Genomic DNA, 19,743 nt, shown 5'->3' with positions numbered 1-19,743 from the left:
TCGAGTACAGAAACAGATTTGCGACCGGATTCTGACAGCACTCAACACTTAGCTCTTAACGGAACAAAATCTCCAAGGAAGTGTGATAGGGCCTCTACTGTTCATAGTGTATTTTAAATGCTGTAGAAGAATGGGTCGAAAGCTCTCCAAGGCTCTTATCAAATAATGCAGTTGCCTACAAGAAGGTAGCAATCCCAGAAGACAGTAACGGTCCGTTGAATGACGTACAGACAGTTGATGAATGGTGCTGGCTCTGGCAGTTATCCCTGGATACAAATAAATGTAACACATTTTGCGTACATAGGAAAAGCAATCCACTACGTAGAACTGCACTAGTTATGACATACTGCTGAAAATAGCAGCCACGGTAAAATATTTAGAAATGTTTATACGGAGCGAATTAAAATGCAACGATCACACAAACAAATAGTAGGAAAATCAGTTGAGAGCCAGAGATTCATAGCATGAATATTAAGGAAACGTATTTCATCCACTAAAGAAATGGCTTACAACGCGCTTGTTCGACCGATTCTTGTGAACTGTTAATCATTGTGGGGTCCTCACCAGGTAGGACTGACAGAAGAGATACAGAAGATCCAACTGAGGGCGGCGCGTTAAGTCGGTGGCTGAGATTTACAGAGATGCTCAACAAACTATAGAGGCAAGCACTACAGGAGAGATCTTGTGCATCAAGTACCCTCCACCACATAACGTCCAGTGGCTTGCGCAGTTGCGTAGTTAACATATGACGCAAAACGGGAAGAGGAGGACGACCGCATCGTACAGATAGGATCGACACCGACTGAGCGTGACGTACCCGCGCTGCAAGGGCGTGCAGTGCAGAGGCGGCGTTTTGTGCGAATTTGCGCTTTTAGCAGAGCGAGACGAGCAGCACGATCACGCGAGGCTAAACGCTGAGCAGAGCGTGGGCTGTCAGGTCCACTCGCGTCCAGCATGAAAATTATACATAGATATAAAAATATAATATCGCATGTGTCTTTAGACCTAATAATCAAATTATTGAAGTTAATAAAAAGATTATTGCTAACCATGTTCCTAGAATTATTCAGTTTCAATTATGAAATGAAAATTTTAATTTTGCTGATGGAATGATTGTTAAGCATACTGATCATTATTATTGCTTCAATTAAATCAAATGCTGAATTTAGAAGACCACTAACTTTTATGTACTACTTATTCTGTATATATTCCTGTTTTTTATTTTATTTAAGATTTAAAAATTACTATAACCGATGAAAAAGGTGATGATTGATTGTCTATAATTGTGCTTATGTAACAGGTGTTTTAAAATGTCTTAGTAACAGACTTCTGTCTACTTTTGCTGCGCTAGTAAATTTTTTCCTTAATCAATGAGGAAAAAAATCGAGGTTTATTAGTTTTACTCATTCCCTCTGGATGGGAAAACAGAAAGTAATTTAAATGCTCCCAGAAGAGATACCGAGATTGAAATAAATATTAGAGATGGATGGCTTCATCTGAATCACGGACAATAGTACATGAACTTTAGAATTGTTTTGGCTAATCCAAATGAATCACAATTAGATTATCCAACATATCATAGAAAATCCAATAAAAATTAATTCATAATTATGTGGGAAAACAGTTTGCTTTTGTGACAACATGGAAATGAAGTAATATTTTATCTACAATGGAATGTCTTTTTATTTCATCAACAGCTATGTTATATTTGAGTTCATCTGCTACTGGTAACATAAGCTGGAAAGAACACATTCTTAATAATGAAAAATAAACAGTAAGAAAAATTAAGTATTTTATCCATTATCAAAGCTTGGTGGATTTTTTAAACATTACAAAGAAAATATATGGGAAGAAGAATTAACAGTAATTTTTAGTAGGTCTTCTAGTTCTGAAGATGAAATTCTTAGATGGCAAGATTATAATGATCCTTTAGTGGAAATTAAAGGAAAAACTGTAACATTATCAGTGGAAATTCATGTACCAATTGTTAAACATGACCGAAATTACGAGTTAGTATGACGAGAAAATATTCTGTATAATCCGAAAATTATTGTATCTTTTTATGAACTATAAACTGTAGAAGCTGCATGATTGAGTGAAAAGAAAAATTTGAAACTATACATCACGAATTTCTATAGGTCAGCAGAATCTGGTATAACATATTTCGCATTTCTTACATTTCAGACAAATCGTAAAATTAATTAGTTGCTTGACTCTTTAATAGTCGATCACGTTTATCTACAGAATATATACTTGAAAATTGGAAGAAAGGAAACTTTCATACAGGAAATGTGGAATATTAATCCTGCAAATAATTTTCCCAAAGCATACGATGCATGTCTCGATTATAAACGAGTTACACTACTCAAATCGGACACTGACATAACTCCATATAATTTCATAACGAACAATCTTGTCTATGTGGTTAACATGACTCATAGAAAGAATACTGTAAGTTCACAGAAAACGACTATGAAACTTCGTGCATCTTTTAATGAAAAAATTCCTACAGATGCCTTAGTCTATGTAACGATGTGTGGTAAGAAAAATTTAACTTACGAGTCACAGCACAGAATGCATACTGAATATTTTTAACTATAAATGAATAAAATATTTAAAAATGTTACAGCAATCTTTGTAGATGTCTTGCATTTCATTTTGAAATATTTTTAGAAAGAAAGAGAAAATGAGAAATGAAAAATTTAATTTGCCAATTAGAAAATGGATCCAGTTCTCATATTTATGAATAGCTTTTATACAGATTATGTTAGTATTTCTTACGTTCTCCATAATTCATTTTATTTATTTTCTTACGTTCGCCTTTTATAAAAATTATTACAATTCATTTTCTTATGTTCACATTTTGTGAGATAAAAGTGAGTTAGACCTGCAAATTGTATTATAGTAAATTGCTTTGGTATATTCTGGGTATGTTTTGGCTCGAAAGCGATGGAACTACGTAAGTGAGCTAGTGAGCCAGGACTGAGCAAGAACCTACTAACGCAATCTACTTTTGTCGTTGCGTGGTGGTCTCTCATATACTTTCGACAACAATGTCTACTTTATTAGTTGTGCCATAGATATGAAGAACTCTAACTTCTCGCCGGTTACAGCCATTACTTACAGTTTTCATTGTCAGTAATGAAAACCTTCTTGATGTGTTTTTAATTGGTGTTTCGACACTCTGTTACCTCTGCTTTGGCCAACCTTTGAATACTGGCGTGTGGGGAAACTCGCGCTGGACTGGAATAGTCGCCCCAGATGATTCTCTGTGTCGATATTCGCGGCATCAAAGTGCGAACGGTTAGTAACAGATTGAAACCTGTTGCGCTCGGCCATCTTGCGGGTGGCTGTGTTTCAGTCACAGTATTTATCTGTTTAGATGTTTATGAAGGATGTATAGAATTCTATAACACTTTCTAAGGTGCCTGAGATAACTCATCTGAAAGTTATCAAAATACCTCCTGATCTCTACGAATGTTGAACCGCTAAAGTACTGATACAGCGTTATCAGATCTGATTTGATGTTACCTCGCGCAGTGGCTATATTGTGCGTAAGGGACGGTTAGTCCACTTTAATGACTAATCTTCCTAATAGGAGAACTACCATTTCACGGTGTAAATGTTCGACATATACTACCTGGTAGGCAAAACTTGTGCACTGAGCTTGCCTGAGCTATAGACATGATCTTAAGTATTTTTCTAGAAGAACTTGGAAATAGTGAATACTCCAAAATATTATGCGCGGGCGTAGCAGATGCTGCAAGGAAGATCTCGACGAAAGGTTACTTTCTGGAACCTGTAAGATTACAAATAGCAATTGTGCAATTAATCTCGCATTGGTTGAATAAATTCTTCAAACGATAAATAATTCGTACCTAGCAAGTAGCTATGCTGAAGGTATATGATCACAGTAGAAACACTATTACTGTATAATTTATTTGACCACAGCCACATGAATTGTTGAAAAGGTCTGTTATGTGTACGTAGTCACAAATAAGTAATGGGAAGGTGCATGAGTAATATAGAAAGGTATAAAATTATTGGTGTCCAAAATACAAAAAATTCGCATGAAAGTTCATAATTAATTTTACAAGAACCATGTGAGAATCAGACAATAATGTGGATCACAACATCTTTACGAAAATGAAACACATCATTAGCTGAATGGAGAACAAATTTGTAGAAGTCTGTAACGAATCGAATACACCGCATGGAGAACAGATTCCGGCCCACGTTAATCAAATTTGCGTGTTCCATATCACTACCATCTTGCATCAGTACGACACGCGAAGATACGCATTTGCACCCAGTAATAACTTATCTTCCAATGGTGGTACGCCGAGAAGTACAGGTCGCATTTCTCATAAGTTTCTTATACAAACCCAGACCGTAATCACCAATATCACATTTGCCTCTCTCTCTCAACTTATGTGGAGCAGCCAGAATTCCACACCGCAGCAGAGACAAAAACGGAATTGATTTCCGCAGAACGTTTGTTCCTTCTTCAAAACAGACCATGGTTCTCACACGAGCCGCGTTAAATTCTTATTGGCGAAGCCGCCGCCCGCCTCAAGTAGCGTCGCTAAGAGAAACCACTGCATCTGAGCCAGGAGTTGTTACTCCACAGTATCGACCAGTGGGCACATATTAACACAGAAAAAACTGATCGCGAGTTCACAGAACACCAACACACGAGAAAATGAAAATAGACAATCCTAACAGGTAACTTCATACGTAGCCCTATGTTTCTACAGTGCTTTAGGGTACAAAGTAGAAAACGACAAACTGCGTATCTCTGAATGATAGATGACATTGTTTCAGAACCAAGAAAATCCATAAGATCATAACAACAGGTAAAAGGGTACATCTGTCAAAGGCCGAGTCAGGAGATAATGTTGAAGCTATAGATCCTGCAGCAATGGGACCATCCAACGATAAGCGATATGTGCACGAAGATAAAATTACAATAGCCTTTACACCCACAAAGCGAAAATATAGTGAAACATTCCTGCAACAAGTATTTATTTTTTCTATTCCGCTTTCGTTCGGTGATAACGGACACAAATCTGCTCATAGAGCTGTTGCGTCAGAAAAAACAGTCACAAGTGTTGAACTAAAGGCAATACATGTTGTCGTGCCTGAGAGGGAGTAAGAAGGGGTGTTGTTAGCGCTGCAGAAGAGCCCACCTCGTGAGGTGGAACTCGCTGGGTTTAACCGTGGTGGGCCGCCTGCTGATTCCGCGATCGCGGCTGAAAAGCAAGCTTTGAGTGATACGGAGCACGGAACGCGGTAGAACTGCTAACAGAGAAGGGTAGAAATATCTATCGGTGTGATTCTATTACACGGAAGTACCCCCGGCACATTTAGTTATATACAAGACCCAAACTATGATGTCCTAACTCAACATTCTCCAAGTCCAAAATGCGTTCCACCACGGTCGAGGCTAGCTAAATAAACTAAGTCCTAATCACAATGTCGTGGAGACGGGGTTATATGCTCGTAACCCGTCCCGCTCTTTCTAGTTGCACAAGAGAGTCCTAGTTATATTTCATTTGCACTCAGTACTACTATTGAAAGGTAGGATGAAACTGCCCCGTGTCCTGTGCGTGGTTGATCACGCGATTAACGTGTGATGCCCTCCATGTTTGGTACACCAGCTACTTTCTCGCCTTACATCTTTGGATCCTGCAACCGAGAGGCTATTCACTTGCCGCTGTTGAGCGTCCCAGGCTCGTTGTCGAGTTCAAATATTAGCTCGCCCCTTCTGGAGTCATCCCAAGCACGGGCCGTCTCTTGGTCGAGAACTTCTTGTGGCTCAGTTAATGGATTGGTTGGAATTTTCCTAACATTTGCGACACTTCCCTCCCCCTAGGGAAAATTTTATATGGAGGGATCTCCGATGTTATAAAATTTTGGTTGCCTAAATGAGCGTGGCAGTGGACTGCACTATCGCTTTATTTCCAACACATAATTACACATTACAGGCGCCTTAGTGCAGTTCCATCATAAAACCGTCTGCATACTATAACCTCTTCCGCTTTGTTCCATTAACGTCAACAATATAGATCTATAGTTTTCAGTAGTACGCGACGTATAAGATAACTGTACAGTATACAGCAGCGGTGAAAAGTATTTTGACAAACAAATTAGTCGCATTAATTAAAAGTAAATTTGGAACATGAAAATCAGTAATTTATTTCATTGATGGACATTTAGTGTTATAAAGGTTAACGACCAACTAGCCCTAGTTCGCAATATAATAAGGTGTAATTTTTTTTTGATGAGAACAATGGTGAAGCCAAAATATTACGACTTTGTTAAAAAAGCCTATTTTATCCTACAATTATCGTCTACCATAATGACAATGTCAATATTTCGTTCGATATCCCTTGGCTTTCATGACAGCCTCACACCGCGCCGGCCCTGAGTCGATCAACTTTTGGAACTGATCAATCGGAATAACGGTATATAGTATCGAAGGAAATTGACGATCCGAAATGTGAAATAATTGGGGTGAAAGTCACGGTTAAAGCAGGCTCAAACATGGTAATTGGATGTCTCTATCGGCCTCCTGGCTCAGCAGCTGTTTTGGCAGAACACCTGAAGAAAAATTTAGAAAATACTTCGTTGGGTGGAGATTTTAATTTACCAGATATAGACTAAGAGACTCAAACGTTTATAATGGGTGGCAGGGGCAAAGAATGTAGTGACATTTTTTAAGTGCATTATCTGAAAACTATCTTGAGCAGTTAAATTGAGAACCGACTCATAAAGCGGTTACAGCATCGGTGATCTCTTCCGTAAATAGAAATATTAAAAAAGGTGGGAAGATTTTTCTGTTTAGCAAAAGTGACAAAAAGCATATATCAGAGCACTTGATGGCTCAGCCCAAAAGTTTTATCTCAAGTACTGATAGTGTTGAGGATCAGTGGACAAAGTTCAAAACCATCGTACAATATGCGTTAGATGAGTATGTGCCAAGCAAGATCATAAGAGATGGAAAAGAGCTACCATCGTACAACGACCGAGTTGCTACGGAAGCAAAGGGAGCATCACAGCAAACATAAACATTTCCAAAGCCTTGCAGACAAACAAAAATTACACGAAGCGAAATGTAGTGTGAGGAGGGATATGCGAGAGGCGTTCAACAAATTCGAAAGTAAGGTTCTATGTACTGGCAGAAAATCCTAAGAAATTTTGGTATTATGTCAAAGCGGTAGGTGGATCAAATCAAAACGTCCACACATTCTGTGATCAAAATGGTACTGAAATAGAGGATGGCAGACCAAAGGCCGAAATACTAAATGTCTTTTTCAAAAGCTGTTTCACAGAAGAAGACTGTACTACAGTTCAGTAGTAAGTGGGTATGTTGAGCGCACTTGCAGGTAATTTAATATGTTTTTTACTTTCTTATAAACAGGTAGACTGACCACACAAGCCACCAACTTACTAACATTTTTTTATAAACAGATGCAAGCTAAAACACCCACAAAAATAAAAAATTTCAGTCATAGGAAAGCTACACAATGAACTCCAGATCATGAAATTCGTTATCATTATTTTTAGTCTTTTTCATCCCTTTATATTTTAGTTTAATATCACCATCTTTAAAAAACTTAAGTCCCAATTAGTTATTGTGGTGTCACCACCAGACACCACACTTGCTAGGTGGTAGCCTTTAAATCGGCTGCGGTCCATTAGTATACGTCGGACCCGCGTGTCGCCACTATCAGTGATTGCAGACCAAGCGCCGCCACATGGCAGGTCTAGAGAGACTTCCTAGCACTCGTCCCAGTTGTACAACCGACTTTGTTAGCGATGGTTCAAGCAAGGCGCTATTATCAGTTGCTATTGATATTGTAAAGAATGTACAGACAAGAGCTTCGTTCAACATTAATGGATTGAAGTTACGTATTCCACCATCTGCGTCTGTTTTTCTAAGTTCTAATTTCCTTGTCCTGTTCCAGACCTCACGCCAGCCTGCGTGAGCTTAAACGCGTACCTTTCGGCTTCCTCTATTCAGATGGGTTGGCTCTCATGGCAATCCACAACATTTTGGCGACGAGGTTTTCGGCGTTCTTATCGATATTGCCCTGATTTACTTGTGTAATGGCTTCGCGACCATCTCCAGATGTACAGTCCGAATTTTATCGCTTGCAGAATCAGCAGACGCAGGCCTTATTGGATGCCCTTCGACAGCTCGTCCAGGGTCAACGTGCAATGCAAAACGATGAGGCAGCCGCCGCTCCACCGCTAACGCAGCCACAACACGCTGTTGCACCAGCTTTTCGACCTTTTGATGCTGCACTGGAAAACTGGACGGAGTGGTCACGCCAATTTGGATTCCATCTCGCCGCCTACAGAATTCAAGGTAACGAGCGGCAGCCTTTTTTGTTAGCATCCGTCGGCGTCCACACGTACCGTGTGATAGTCAAATTATTTCCCCGGCGTGACGTAGCAACTCTGTCCCACGACGCAATTTTGTCTGCATTAGATGCATATTTCAAAGAATCAGTCAATGTAGTTGCAAAAAGTTATACCTTCATTCGTACAAAACATACGGCTGGTCAAACTAGTCGGGAGTGGTTTGCAACCTTGCAAGGCCTTACTAGGGATTGTGCTTTTGAGTGTCAGTGTGGACTCCCTTATTCAGATACTATGGTACGTGATGCAATTGCACAGAACGTTTCTGATGTTCGTATAAGGGAACAGATTTTGAAACTAGTCAATCCCTCCCTTCATCAAGTGATGGACATATTGGATCGACAGGACACACTTGACTTTGCTCAGGAATCATTTGAAACTTCACCAGCCGTGTGTCACATTAACCGGCCCACCGGGTGTGCTACGCGGAACAGTAAACAGCCCTCGCACCAGTCCGCGCAGCTGCCGCCAATCTCTCCGCTACGTGTGCCGCGCAGGCAAGCAAATGCAGTGCTAAAATCCTGCCTGCGGTCTGCTACTTGACATTCGCGTGAGAATTGCCCGTCACGCCAGGCAATTTGCTTTTTCTGTAATAAAAAAGGCCATGTTCAAAGTGTTTGCCAGAATAAGCTCAGATGGGACACTCACAACCATTCCAGGCCCTTTGCTTAGCGCCAGAATCGGAATCGAACCACGGATACTCCGGCTTGTGAAACTTCGCCTATGGAAATTCATGTAGTTCATTCCACTCCACCCACTGCCACTCTCTCTAACAGTGACTGTGTTCGTCCCACAAATAGTGTGCGTCAACATCGCCGGAAATCTCGTTAAGTCGCAAGTGATTTTGTACCAGTGTCAGTTCACGTTGCACGAGACAGTCACTCTTGTCGTCAGCAAGACAATAAACATTTTGTAGATTTGGACATTAACGGCAAAGTGATACCATTCCAGCTCGATACCGGAGCAGCAGTTTCACTGATCAATCAAGACACGTACAAACAGCTGGGCACACCTCCGTTGTGTGCCGCAAATGTTAAGTTAAGTAGTTATTCAGGACAAGCTATCCCTGTGTTAGGACAGTGCAGCCTTCTTGCAACATACAAGGAACAAACAAAACTTGTGTCATTGTACGTCCTTCGTTCTTCTTCTGCAGTGAACTTGTTTGGTTTAGATTTATTTCAGTAGTTTAACTTGTCTATAGTCAATCAGGTCCTATCAGTGAACCAGACTTTGCCTTCAGACAGTGTTTCTCGTCTATGTGAAGAATTTGCAGACATTATTGCACCGGGCCTTGGTTGCGCTAAGACCCATAAAGCACATTTAGAACTGAAAGTAAACGCACAACTGAAATTTTTCAGAGTGCGCAATGTTCCCCACACATTGCGTGATGAGGTCGCAAAAACATTACACGATTTGGAATCACAAGGTGTGATTGAACGTGTGCAGGCTTCTCTGTGGGCATCACCCTTAGTAATTTTGCCAAAACCTTCCGGAAAATTGAGACTTTGTGTGGACTTCAAGGCAACACTGAATCCACCACTAGTGATTGCAACTTTTCCTTTACCCCGCCCGGAAGATCTTTTTGACAAACTGTGCCCGGGTAAATATTTTTCGAAGTTGGACCTAGCAGATGCGTACTTGCAAATACCGGTGGACGAAGAATCGCAGCGCGTTTTGGTGGTTATCACGCATCTTGGTTTACATCGATTAAAACGACTGCCATTTGGGTGTGCATCCGCCCCTGCATTGGTTCAACAATATCTGCAAACTGTTTGTGCGTCGGTCCCTACTGCAGCAAACTATCTGGACGACATTGTGATCTCCGGAAAGACGGAAGAAGAACATTTAGCCAATCTCAGAACATTATTTCAGGTCTTGCGACAAAATGGTCTTCGCTTGCGGAAGGACAAGTGTGTGTTTTCTGCTCATGACTTACCCTACCTGGGACATGTACTCAATGCCCAAGGCATACATCCTAGTCCCGAGCACCTCCGTGTCATACAAGACTTGCCTTCGCCGCAGAATTTGAAGCAGCTATAGAGTGTGCTGGGAAAAATAAATTACTATAACAGATATATCCCGCATGGCTCTTCCATTTCAGCTCCGCTTCATCGCTTACGCCGTAAAGGTATTCCGTTCGTCTGGACGACGGAATGCGAACGCGCCTTTCGCCAGTTAAAATCGGTGTTGCTTCCCAATACTTGCCTCACGCCATTCGATCCCCAGAAACCCCTTTTGTTGATGGTGGATGCATCGGATTTCGGGATCGGTGCTGTGCTTGCGCACAAAGATGGAACTCATGATCGCCCTATTGCCTTTGCATCCAAATTGCTCCCGTCTGCGCAAATACATTATTCACAGATCGAGAAAGAAGCATTGGCTCTCGTCTTTAGTGTTACAAAGTTTCATGATTTCTTGTATTGTCGTCACTTTACCATCATCACAGACCACAAACCTTTCACATCGCTTTTTCATCCGAACAAGCCTGTACCTCCACGTACAGCGCAGAAATTCATTCGCTGGTCTATTTTGCTCTCGTAGTACCGCTACGATATCTTGTATCGGTTCACTGATAAGTACGGAAACGCCGATGCGTTGTCCCGTTTGCCTGTTGTTGAGGATAGAGCATTCGATTCTTCCATACTTGCTTGCATGTTCATTGATGCGGAAACCGATGACGTGGTCGAATCGTTTCCGATTGATTTTCGTCGTGTCGCTACAGCCACAGCTGCTGACCCTGTCCTTGCTACCGTTCTGCGTTTTGTAGCTACGCAATGGCCCTTGTCAAAGTCACGGATCGGGGATCCGTTGGTTCGCCGATGTTTTGCTCACAAGGAGAGACTTTTTGTTCGACGTGGTGTTTTGCTGTTGCGTTCTGATAATGATCAGTCCAGGGTTGTGGTCCCACGTTCGTTACAGTCCTCTGTCTTACGGCTTCTCCACCAAGGACATTGGGGTATAGTGAGCACGAAACAACTTGCTCGTGAGCACTGTACTTGGTTCGGAATCGATGCTGCGATTACGACTATGTGCTCTTCTTGCATGGCGTGTGCCGAACAACAATGCGCATCACCGCGGAAATTCTGTGCATGGCCAAAAGCCACTTCCCCTTGGCAACGCTTACACATCGATTTTGCTGGTCCATTCTGGAATGCTCGATGTTTGGTTCTGGTTGATTCATTCAGTAATTTTCCTTTTTTGTCCGGATGTCTTCCACGACGTCTTCTGCCACCATCCAAGCGTTGTCTGCTATCTTTTGCATTGAAGGCCTTCCACAGACTATTGTTTCCGACAATGGCCCACAATTCATGTCCGCAGAATTTCAGTCATTCTGCAAGACCAATGGTATTCAACATCTGACGTCCGCGCCGTTTTCGCCACAGTCAAACGGTGCCGCTGAACGATTGGTCAGGACTTTCAAGTCACAGATGTTGAAGTTGAAAGAGTCGCATTCTCGGGAGGACGCGTTATTGCTCTTTTTGTCCTCGTGTCGCTCTCAGCCCCGAGATGGTCGCTCGCCGGCTTCACCGTCGCCCTCATCGCACCTTGATGTCTTTGCAACATCAGCCGCATCCGGTTCCTGTGCAGCGGGAGACACCTGCTTTTGCTCCAGGCGACGTTGTCTACTATCGCCGCTATCGAGGTTCACGGCGTTGCCTCGAAGGGCGCATTCTTCGCTGCCGCGGCTACGCTATGTATCTGGTTTTGGGGGCCTCTGGTGAGGTGCGCCGGCAGCTCAACCAGCTGCGCCTCTGTCGTCGCATGGGATCTGCCGCTCGCCGTCTGCTTTCAGCGACGGTGCCGTCCGGTCAGCGCCCAGGGAACCCATCTACTGGCTCGCCTCAGCCCCAGGTGTTACCGACGCTGCCTTCCATTTTGCCCCATGGCGACGCGCCGCCGCCGCCGCCTGTTCTCCCTCCGGCGACGCCCGCAGTGGACGCTTCGCTGCAGCCGCCGGGCGCCTCCCTGGGTAACGCGCCTCCGATCGCTTCCGGTGTCCAGTTGTCCTCCGACATGGAACTCTTGTCCGCTCGGGACCATATGTCGTCTTCGCCTGGTGGGTGCCCCGGCATGATGGAGGTCGACCCTTCGGCCCCTCCCGTCTCTCTACGGGCGCATACACGGCATGTTTCGTGCACCATGGAGTAGGTTTTCAGGTGTTTGCTAGCTCCCCGCGGTCCGAATGGCAGGATGCGGGTGGCACAGCCTCGCCTGTTGCTATGCGCCCCACCTCGTCGCATACGTCAACATGAGGGCCTCCCCACGGCGGACGGAAGCCTTATGCCACAACCGTACGCCGATTTGCGGGGGAGGAATGTGGTGACACCGCCAGACACCAGACTTGCTAGGTGGTAGGCTTTAAATCGGCCGCGGTCCGTTAGTATATGTCGGACCCGCGTGTCACCACTATCAGTGATTGCAGACTTCCTATCACTCGCCCCAGTTGTACAACCGACTTTGCTAGCGATGGTTCACTGACAAAATACGTTCTCATTTGCCGAGACGATAGTTATCATAGCCTTCAGCTACGTCAATTGCTACGACCTAGCAAGGTGCCATTATCAGTTGCTATTGATATTGTAAAGAATGTACAGACAAGAGCTACGTTCAACATTAATGGATTAAAGTTAAGTATTCCACCATCTGCGTCCGTTTTTCTAAGTTCTAATTTCCTTGTCCTGTTCCAGACCTCACGCCAGCCTGCGTGAGCTTAAACGCGTGCCTTTCGGCTTCCTCTAACATTAGTGGGTTGGCTCTCCTGCCAGCCCACAACAGTTACTATTTTATTAAACCTTTATGGCAAAATAATTTTAAATTTAATATCGAGCTCAAGAGAAATTTTATCTCCATATCTAGTTTTTAAACATTCACAATCAGTAATGTAATACCACTCATTTACCTCAAGCTCACTAATCTTTCTAAACAGATTAGAATTGCTTGCATTATTGAGCTTCTTCAGTAGAGTGTCCATTTATATAGAACAAAATTTTAATAATCTTTTAAATTTTTAATCTTTATAAATGTGACTTATGTGTGGGATGAATTTCTATTTCATATCTTTATCAAAACAAGAGTGAAACAAGTTGAATGTAATAGTTTTAAAGAATATTTTAAACCATCATTAATTATCAAACACTTTAGAAGTCAGGATCAAACTGAACGTATTAGCGTATTAAAGAGAATTTACGGAGAAGAATACAAAAAGTACTTTGATAGCTATGAGGAAACTGATACAGAAATATGGGAGGAATTTGAAAACTCCAATTCTCTCTTTTCTATGACCGTAAAGCAAATAGTGAAATTTGCCGATTAGTAATTTACCTACAAAATTCCATTAAAGACTATTCGTTATTTTTAAAAGTTTATCACTCTATATCAAAAAACTTAGACAACATAGAATACAACAAAATGCAAGGAACTAATTTATTCTATCTGTATTAGGAATGTGGTATGAATCTTTTGTTTACATTAGAGGATATAGATAAATTAATTAATTTTTAATATGCATGAATCACTGTATCATAATTTTGTAGAACAACTATTTCATCATACTGAAATGAATGTTCTTCCTTAACCCGTTTGTTAACCAGATTTTTAGTATCAATAAATCTGGTTATCTGATTGTAATCTAACTGTATGTTTTGTTTCACTTCACTTTCTATTAGCATTATCATAGATCTACCATTCAACTTTTGAATATTTCTGTAATTTAGACTGAATCGTTTCATTTTCATTTCTGTTTTTCCGTCATTTTTCTCATAATAGTAACTTTTGCGGCCTGTCGAAACTCAATCTGTAATCAATTATTTCCTAATTCATTAGTCCATTCACCTAACATACAACCTGTTTCGATAGCATTTTTACCATTATCAATATATACGAAAGAATCAGTGTCAAAATATGCAACAGATTCTCCTAGTTTATTTAACATGTCATACAATATAAGCCTTGCATTTGATGTGGTGAATGATGCTATAAAAATATTTATACCTGCGTTAATTTTCATTTAGTAATCCTTGAAATTGTAACTCATCTGAACCATCTGCACTGTAATAAAATTAACATCTAAATTATCTAATCTGTCATCCAACAGTATGTCATAAAAATGCTGTCAGTTAGTTACATGTTCTGTTTAACTCGTATTTAGCCTTTGCCCAAATTTGCCCCATAATGAATTCAGACAAATCTTAGCAACAGCTCGCTTTCCTGGATTTTCCTTTATTCTATCACGATCTATGTCAATGTCCAATTTCTCTTTAACTGCTTTGATATATTCTTCATCACTTTCAGAACTATGTGCACTAGTTTCTAATTTTATCTTCAGAAAATCTCTCACATAATTTTTAAACAGCACATTGCTTTTATTTTTAAAATCCCAAACTTCATAGTCTTCGAAATTTTTATATCCTCTTTCTACAGCTTTCTTTACTTCATCTGTCACCCAAGTTCCAATAAAACATCTTTCTTCATCACTGTGATTCCATTTACTTATTTGTTCTCCTGCACGTTTGACACACAAAGGAAACAATAGTTTTTCATTTTTATCGATTTGCTTGCGTACAGGCAAAGCAGAGTGATACAATCCTCTAGGAGCCAGTACTTTACGTTTTATTAAACTATAACAGTTTATAAAATAATATCTTGGTCTTCATATTCTTCTTTCATGTCGCTCGGGATAAAATCATAATATTGTAGACGATTAATCACAGAAATAGAGTCGCTAATAAATAGTAAATAAACAATTCAGACTTCTGTCCCAGCGAGTGACGTGGCTACGGTCTACGTGTAGACTTCTCCTTCGGGTCATGTATCTTTTTTCCGGTGCACCACTGCCAATTTACTGTATCCATCGCTCCCTCACATTAACGATTTAACACAGAGATTGCTTCACTATTCAATACTATAGCATCGAAGGCGACTTCTTCCTGAGCGAATAACGTGGCCATGCTCAACATTCGCTTCTCCTTCTGGGAGTCATGTACTTCTTCTGGTACTCCACAGCTAGTTTACTGTATCCCTCGCACTATCACATTTACGGTTTATCATATAAATAGCGTCGCTATTCAATTCTAAAGGATCGACACCGACTTTTCCCTGGGCGTGTAACGTGGCTATGGTCTACGTATGGTTCTTCTCCTCGGAGTTATGTACCTCTTTTCCGGTGCACAACAGACAGTTTACTGTAGCCATCGAACCCTTACACTGACGATTTAACACATAAATTTCATCGCTATTATACACTAAAGGATCAATTCAGACTTCCCCCCAGCTAGTTACGCAGCTACGGTCGATGTATTGATCTTCTTGTTTGGGTCATCTACCATTTTTCCACTCCTCAACTGCCACTTTAGTGTATCCTTCGGATCCTCACATTGACGATTTAACAAAGAGATTGCGTTGCTGTTCAACCCTATAGGATCGATGGAGACTTATCTCCGAGAAAGAACCGCGGCTCCTGTCAACGTATGGATCGTGTCCTGGGTGCCATGTACATATTTCTGGTGCACCACTCCTAGGTTACTGTATCCCTTGCACTCTCACTTTGACGATGCAACACAGATATTGTGTCGCTGTTCAATACTATAGGAATGATGCCGACTTCTCCACGAGCGAGTAATTCTGCTAGGATCAATGTAAGGATCTTCACCTGGGAGTCAAGCATTTTTCTTTCGGTGCACCACTGCCGGTTTACTGTACCACCACACACTCACATTGACAATTTAACTCAAAAAGTGCGTCGCTATTCAATACTAAAGGATCGATGCCGACTTATCACCGAGCGATAACCGCTGTAATGGGCAACGTATGTAGCTTCACCTGGGATTCATATAACTTATTTCCGGTTCCACCACTGACAGTTAACTGTAGCCATAGCACAATCACATTGGCAATGTAACACAGAAACTGCGCCGCTATTAAATACGAAAGGATCCATGCCGACTTCTCCCCAAGCGATTAAAGCAGCTACGATCAATGTATGGATCTTCTCCTGGGAGTCATGTAGTTTTTTCCGGTGAACCACTGCACTTTTACTGTGCCATCGCACACTCACATTCTCGATTTAATACAGAAATTGCGTCGCTTTTCAATACTAAAGCATCGATGCCGTCTTCTCCCCGAGCGAGTAACGCGGCTACGATCTACGTATGGATCTTCTGCTGGGAGTCATGTAGCTTTTTTCCGACTGACCAGTGCCAGTTTACTGCTCACCACGCCTCATCACACTGACGATTTAAAACCGAAATAGCTTACCTACTGAATAACAAAGGAGCGATGCCAACTTCTCACAGAGCGAATTACGTGGCTTTAGTGAACGCATGGATCTTCTCCTGGGAGTCATGTTCCGTTTTTCCGGTGCAATACAGCCAGTTTACTATATCCCCCACACCATCACGTTGACGATTTAACACAGAAATTGCGTCGCTACCCATTAATAAGGGAAAGGTGCTGACATATCCAATAGAGAGAAATGCGGTAATGGTCAACTTATTGGTGCACCACTGCCAGTTTATTGTATCCCACTTACCTCTCATTAACGATCTGACACAGATATAGCATCGCTATTCATTACTAAAAGATCGATGACGACATCTCCCTCAGAGCGAGAAACCCAGCAATAGGCAAAGTATTAATCTTCGCCCGGGAGTCATGTAGCTCTCTTCCAATGCACCACTGCCTGTTTATTGTACCCCACGCATCATCACATTGCAGATTTAACACAGAAATTGCGTAGATATTCAATAATAAACAATTGATGCTGACTTCCCCGCAAGCGAGTAAAATGTTTTCGTTCTACGTATGGATCTTATACTGGGAGTCATGTACCTTTTTTTTTGGTGCACCACTAACAGTTTGCTGTACCCTCGTACCCTCACATTGACGATGTAAACCAGAAATTGCACCGCATTTCAGTACTAAGGAATCGATGCTAACTTCTCCACGATGGTTTAACACGGCTGCGTTCAACGTATGGATCTTTGTAGCTTTTTTCCAATGCCCCACTGCCAGTTTACTGTAATTTTTGCACACTCACATTGACACCTTAATGTGTCGCTATTAAGTACTTAAGGTTTGATGCTGACTTCTCACTGATCGAGATACGTGGTTCCGACCAACGTATGGTACTTCCATGTGAGTCATGTAGGTTTCTTCCGTTGCACCACTGCCAGTTTACTGCATCCCTCGCACACCCACATTTACAGTTCAACACAGAAATTGCGTCGTTATCGATACTAACAGATCGACGCCGACTTCTAACCTATCGAGTAGGGCGGCTGGGGGCCACCTATGGATCTTCACTGTGTGTCATGTTGCCATTTTCCGGTGCACCAGTGCCAGTTTGCTGTAGGCCTAGCACCCTCACAGTGACTATTTAATACACAATTGGCGTCGCTGTTCAGTACAAGGGTCGATTCCGTCTTCTCCCTGAGCGAGTAACGTGGCTACAGTCAACCTAAGATCTACCATGTGAGTCATGTACCGTCTTTCCTGTACCCCAATGCCTGTTTACTGTATCCATCACATCCTCACAATGGCGATATAACACAGAAATTGCTTCGCTATTCAGTACTAAAGGATCAATGACGACCTCTCCCCAGGCGAGTAATGTGGCTACAGTCTATGTATGGATCTTCTCCAGGGAGTCATGAAGCTCTTTTTCCAGTGCACCACTGCCTGTTTACTGTATCCCCTGCAACCTCACATGGACGATTTAACACGGAAATTGCTTCGCCATTCAATAGTGAAAGATAGATGGCGATTTTTCTTCGAGCGAGTAACGTGGCCACGGTTTACATATGGCTCTTCTTCTGGGAGACCGATAGTTCTTTTCCCGAGCACCACTGCCAGTTAACTGCATCCCTTGTAGCCTCACACTGACGATTTAACACAATAATTGCGTTACTATTCAATACATAAGGATCGAATCCGACTTCTCCGCGAACGAATTACATGGCTGTAGTCATTGAATGGATGTTCGATGTAAGTCATGTACCATTTTTCCCATGCACCACTGCCAGTTTACGGTATCCCTCGCACCATCACATTGAGGATTTATCACAGAAATGGCGTTGTTATTAAATACTTGCGGATCAATTCAAACATCTGCCTCAGCGAGTAATGCGGCTACGGTCTACGTATGGATCTTCCCTTCTGAGCCATGTACCTTTTCTCCGGTTCACCACAGCCAATTTACTGTATCCCTCACACCCTCACTTTGACGATTTAACACAGAGATTGCTTCGCTTTCAATATTGAAGGATCGAAGGCGACTTCTTCCTGAGCGAATAACGTGGCAACGTTCTACATATGGATCTCCTCCTGCCAGTCATGTACTTTTTCTGCTGCTCCACCGCCAGTTTGCTGTATCCCTCGCATCCTCACATTTACGATTTAACATAGAAATTGCGTAGCTATTCAACACTAGAGAATCGATGCAAAATTATTACGAAGCGATTACCACAGCTACGGTCAACATATAGATGCCGACTTCTCCCCGTGAGAGCAAAGCAGCTACCGTCAATGTATGGATCTTCTCCTGGGAGTCATTTAGGTTTCCGGTACAGGATTGTCAGGATACTGTATCCCTTGAAACCTCACATTGAAGATTTAACACAGAATTTGTGTCGATGTTCATTACTAAAGGATCGATGCCAACTTCTCCGGAGTGAGTACCACAGAAACGGTCAACGTGTGGATCATCTACTGGGAGTCATGTAACTTTTTTGTGGTGAATCACTACAAGTTTACTGTATCCCTCGCACTCCCACATTAACGATTTAACTCAGAAATTGCGTGGCTATTCAATTCTAAAGGATTGATGATGACTTCTCCAATAGCGCTAAATGGTTCAAAATGGCTCTGAGCACTATGGGACTTAACTTCTTTGGTCATCGGTCCCCTAGAACTTAGAACTACTTAAACCTAACCAACCTAAGGAGATCACACACATCCATGCCCGAGGCAGGATTCGAACCTGCGACCATAACGGTCATGGGGTTCCAGGCTGTAGCGCCTGGAACCGCACAGCCACACCGGCCGGCAATAGCGCTAAATTCGATAATGGTTAATGTATTGATCTTATCCTGACAGTCGTGTGGATCTTTTCTGGTGCTTCACTTCAAGTTCACTTTATCCCTCGCACCCTTGCATAGACGACGTAACATAGATATCGCATAGCTGTTCAATACTATAAGATCGATACCAACATTTCCCCGAGCGAGTAAAGCAGCTACGAACAATGTATCGTTATTCTCCTGGGAGTCATGTAGGTGTTTTCCGGTGTACCACTGCCAGTTTACTGTATGAATCGCACCC

Source organism: Schistocerca americana, chromosome 1 (genome assembly GCF_021461395.2).
Source record: "Schistocerca americana isolate TAMUIC-IGC-003095 chromosome 1, iqSchAmer2.1, whole genome shotgun sequence".
Classification (NCBI taxonomy): domain Eukaryota; kingdom Metazoa; phylum Arthropoda; class Insecta; order Orthoptera; family Acrididae; genus Schistocerca; species Schistocerca americana.
Note: the sequence above shows the minus strand (reverse complement) of the source record.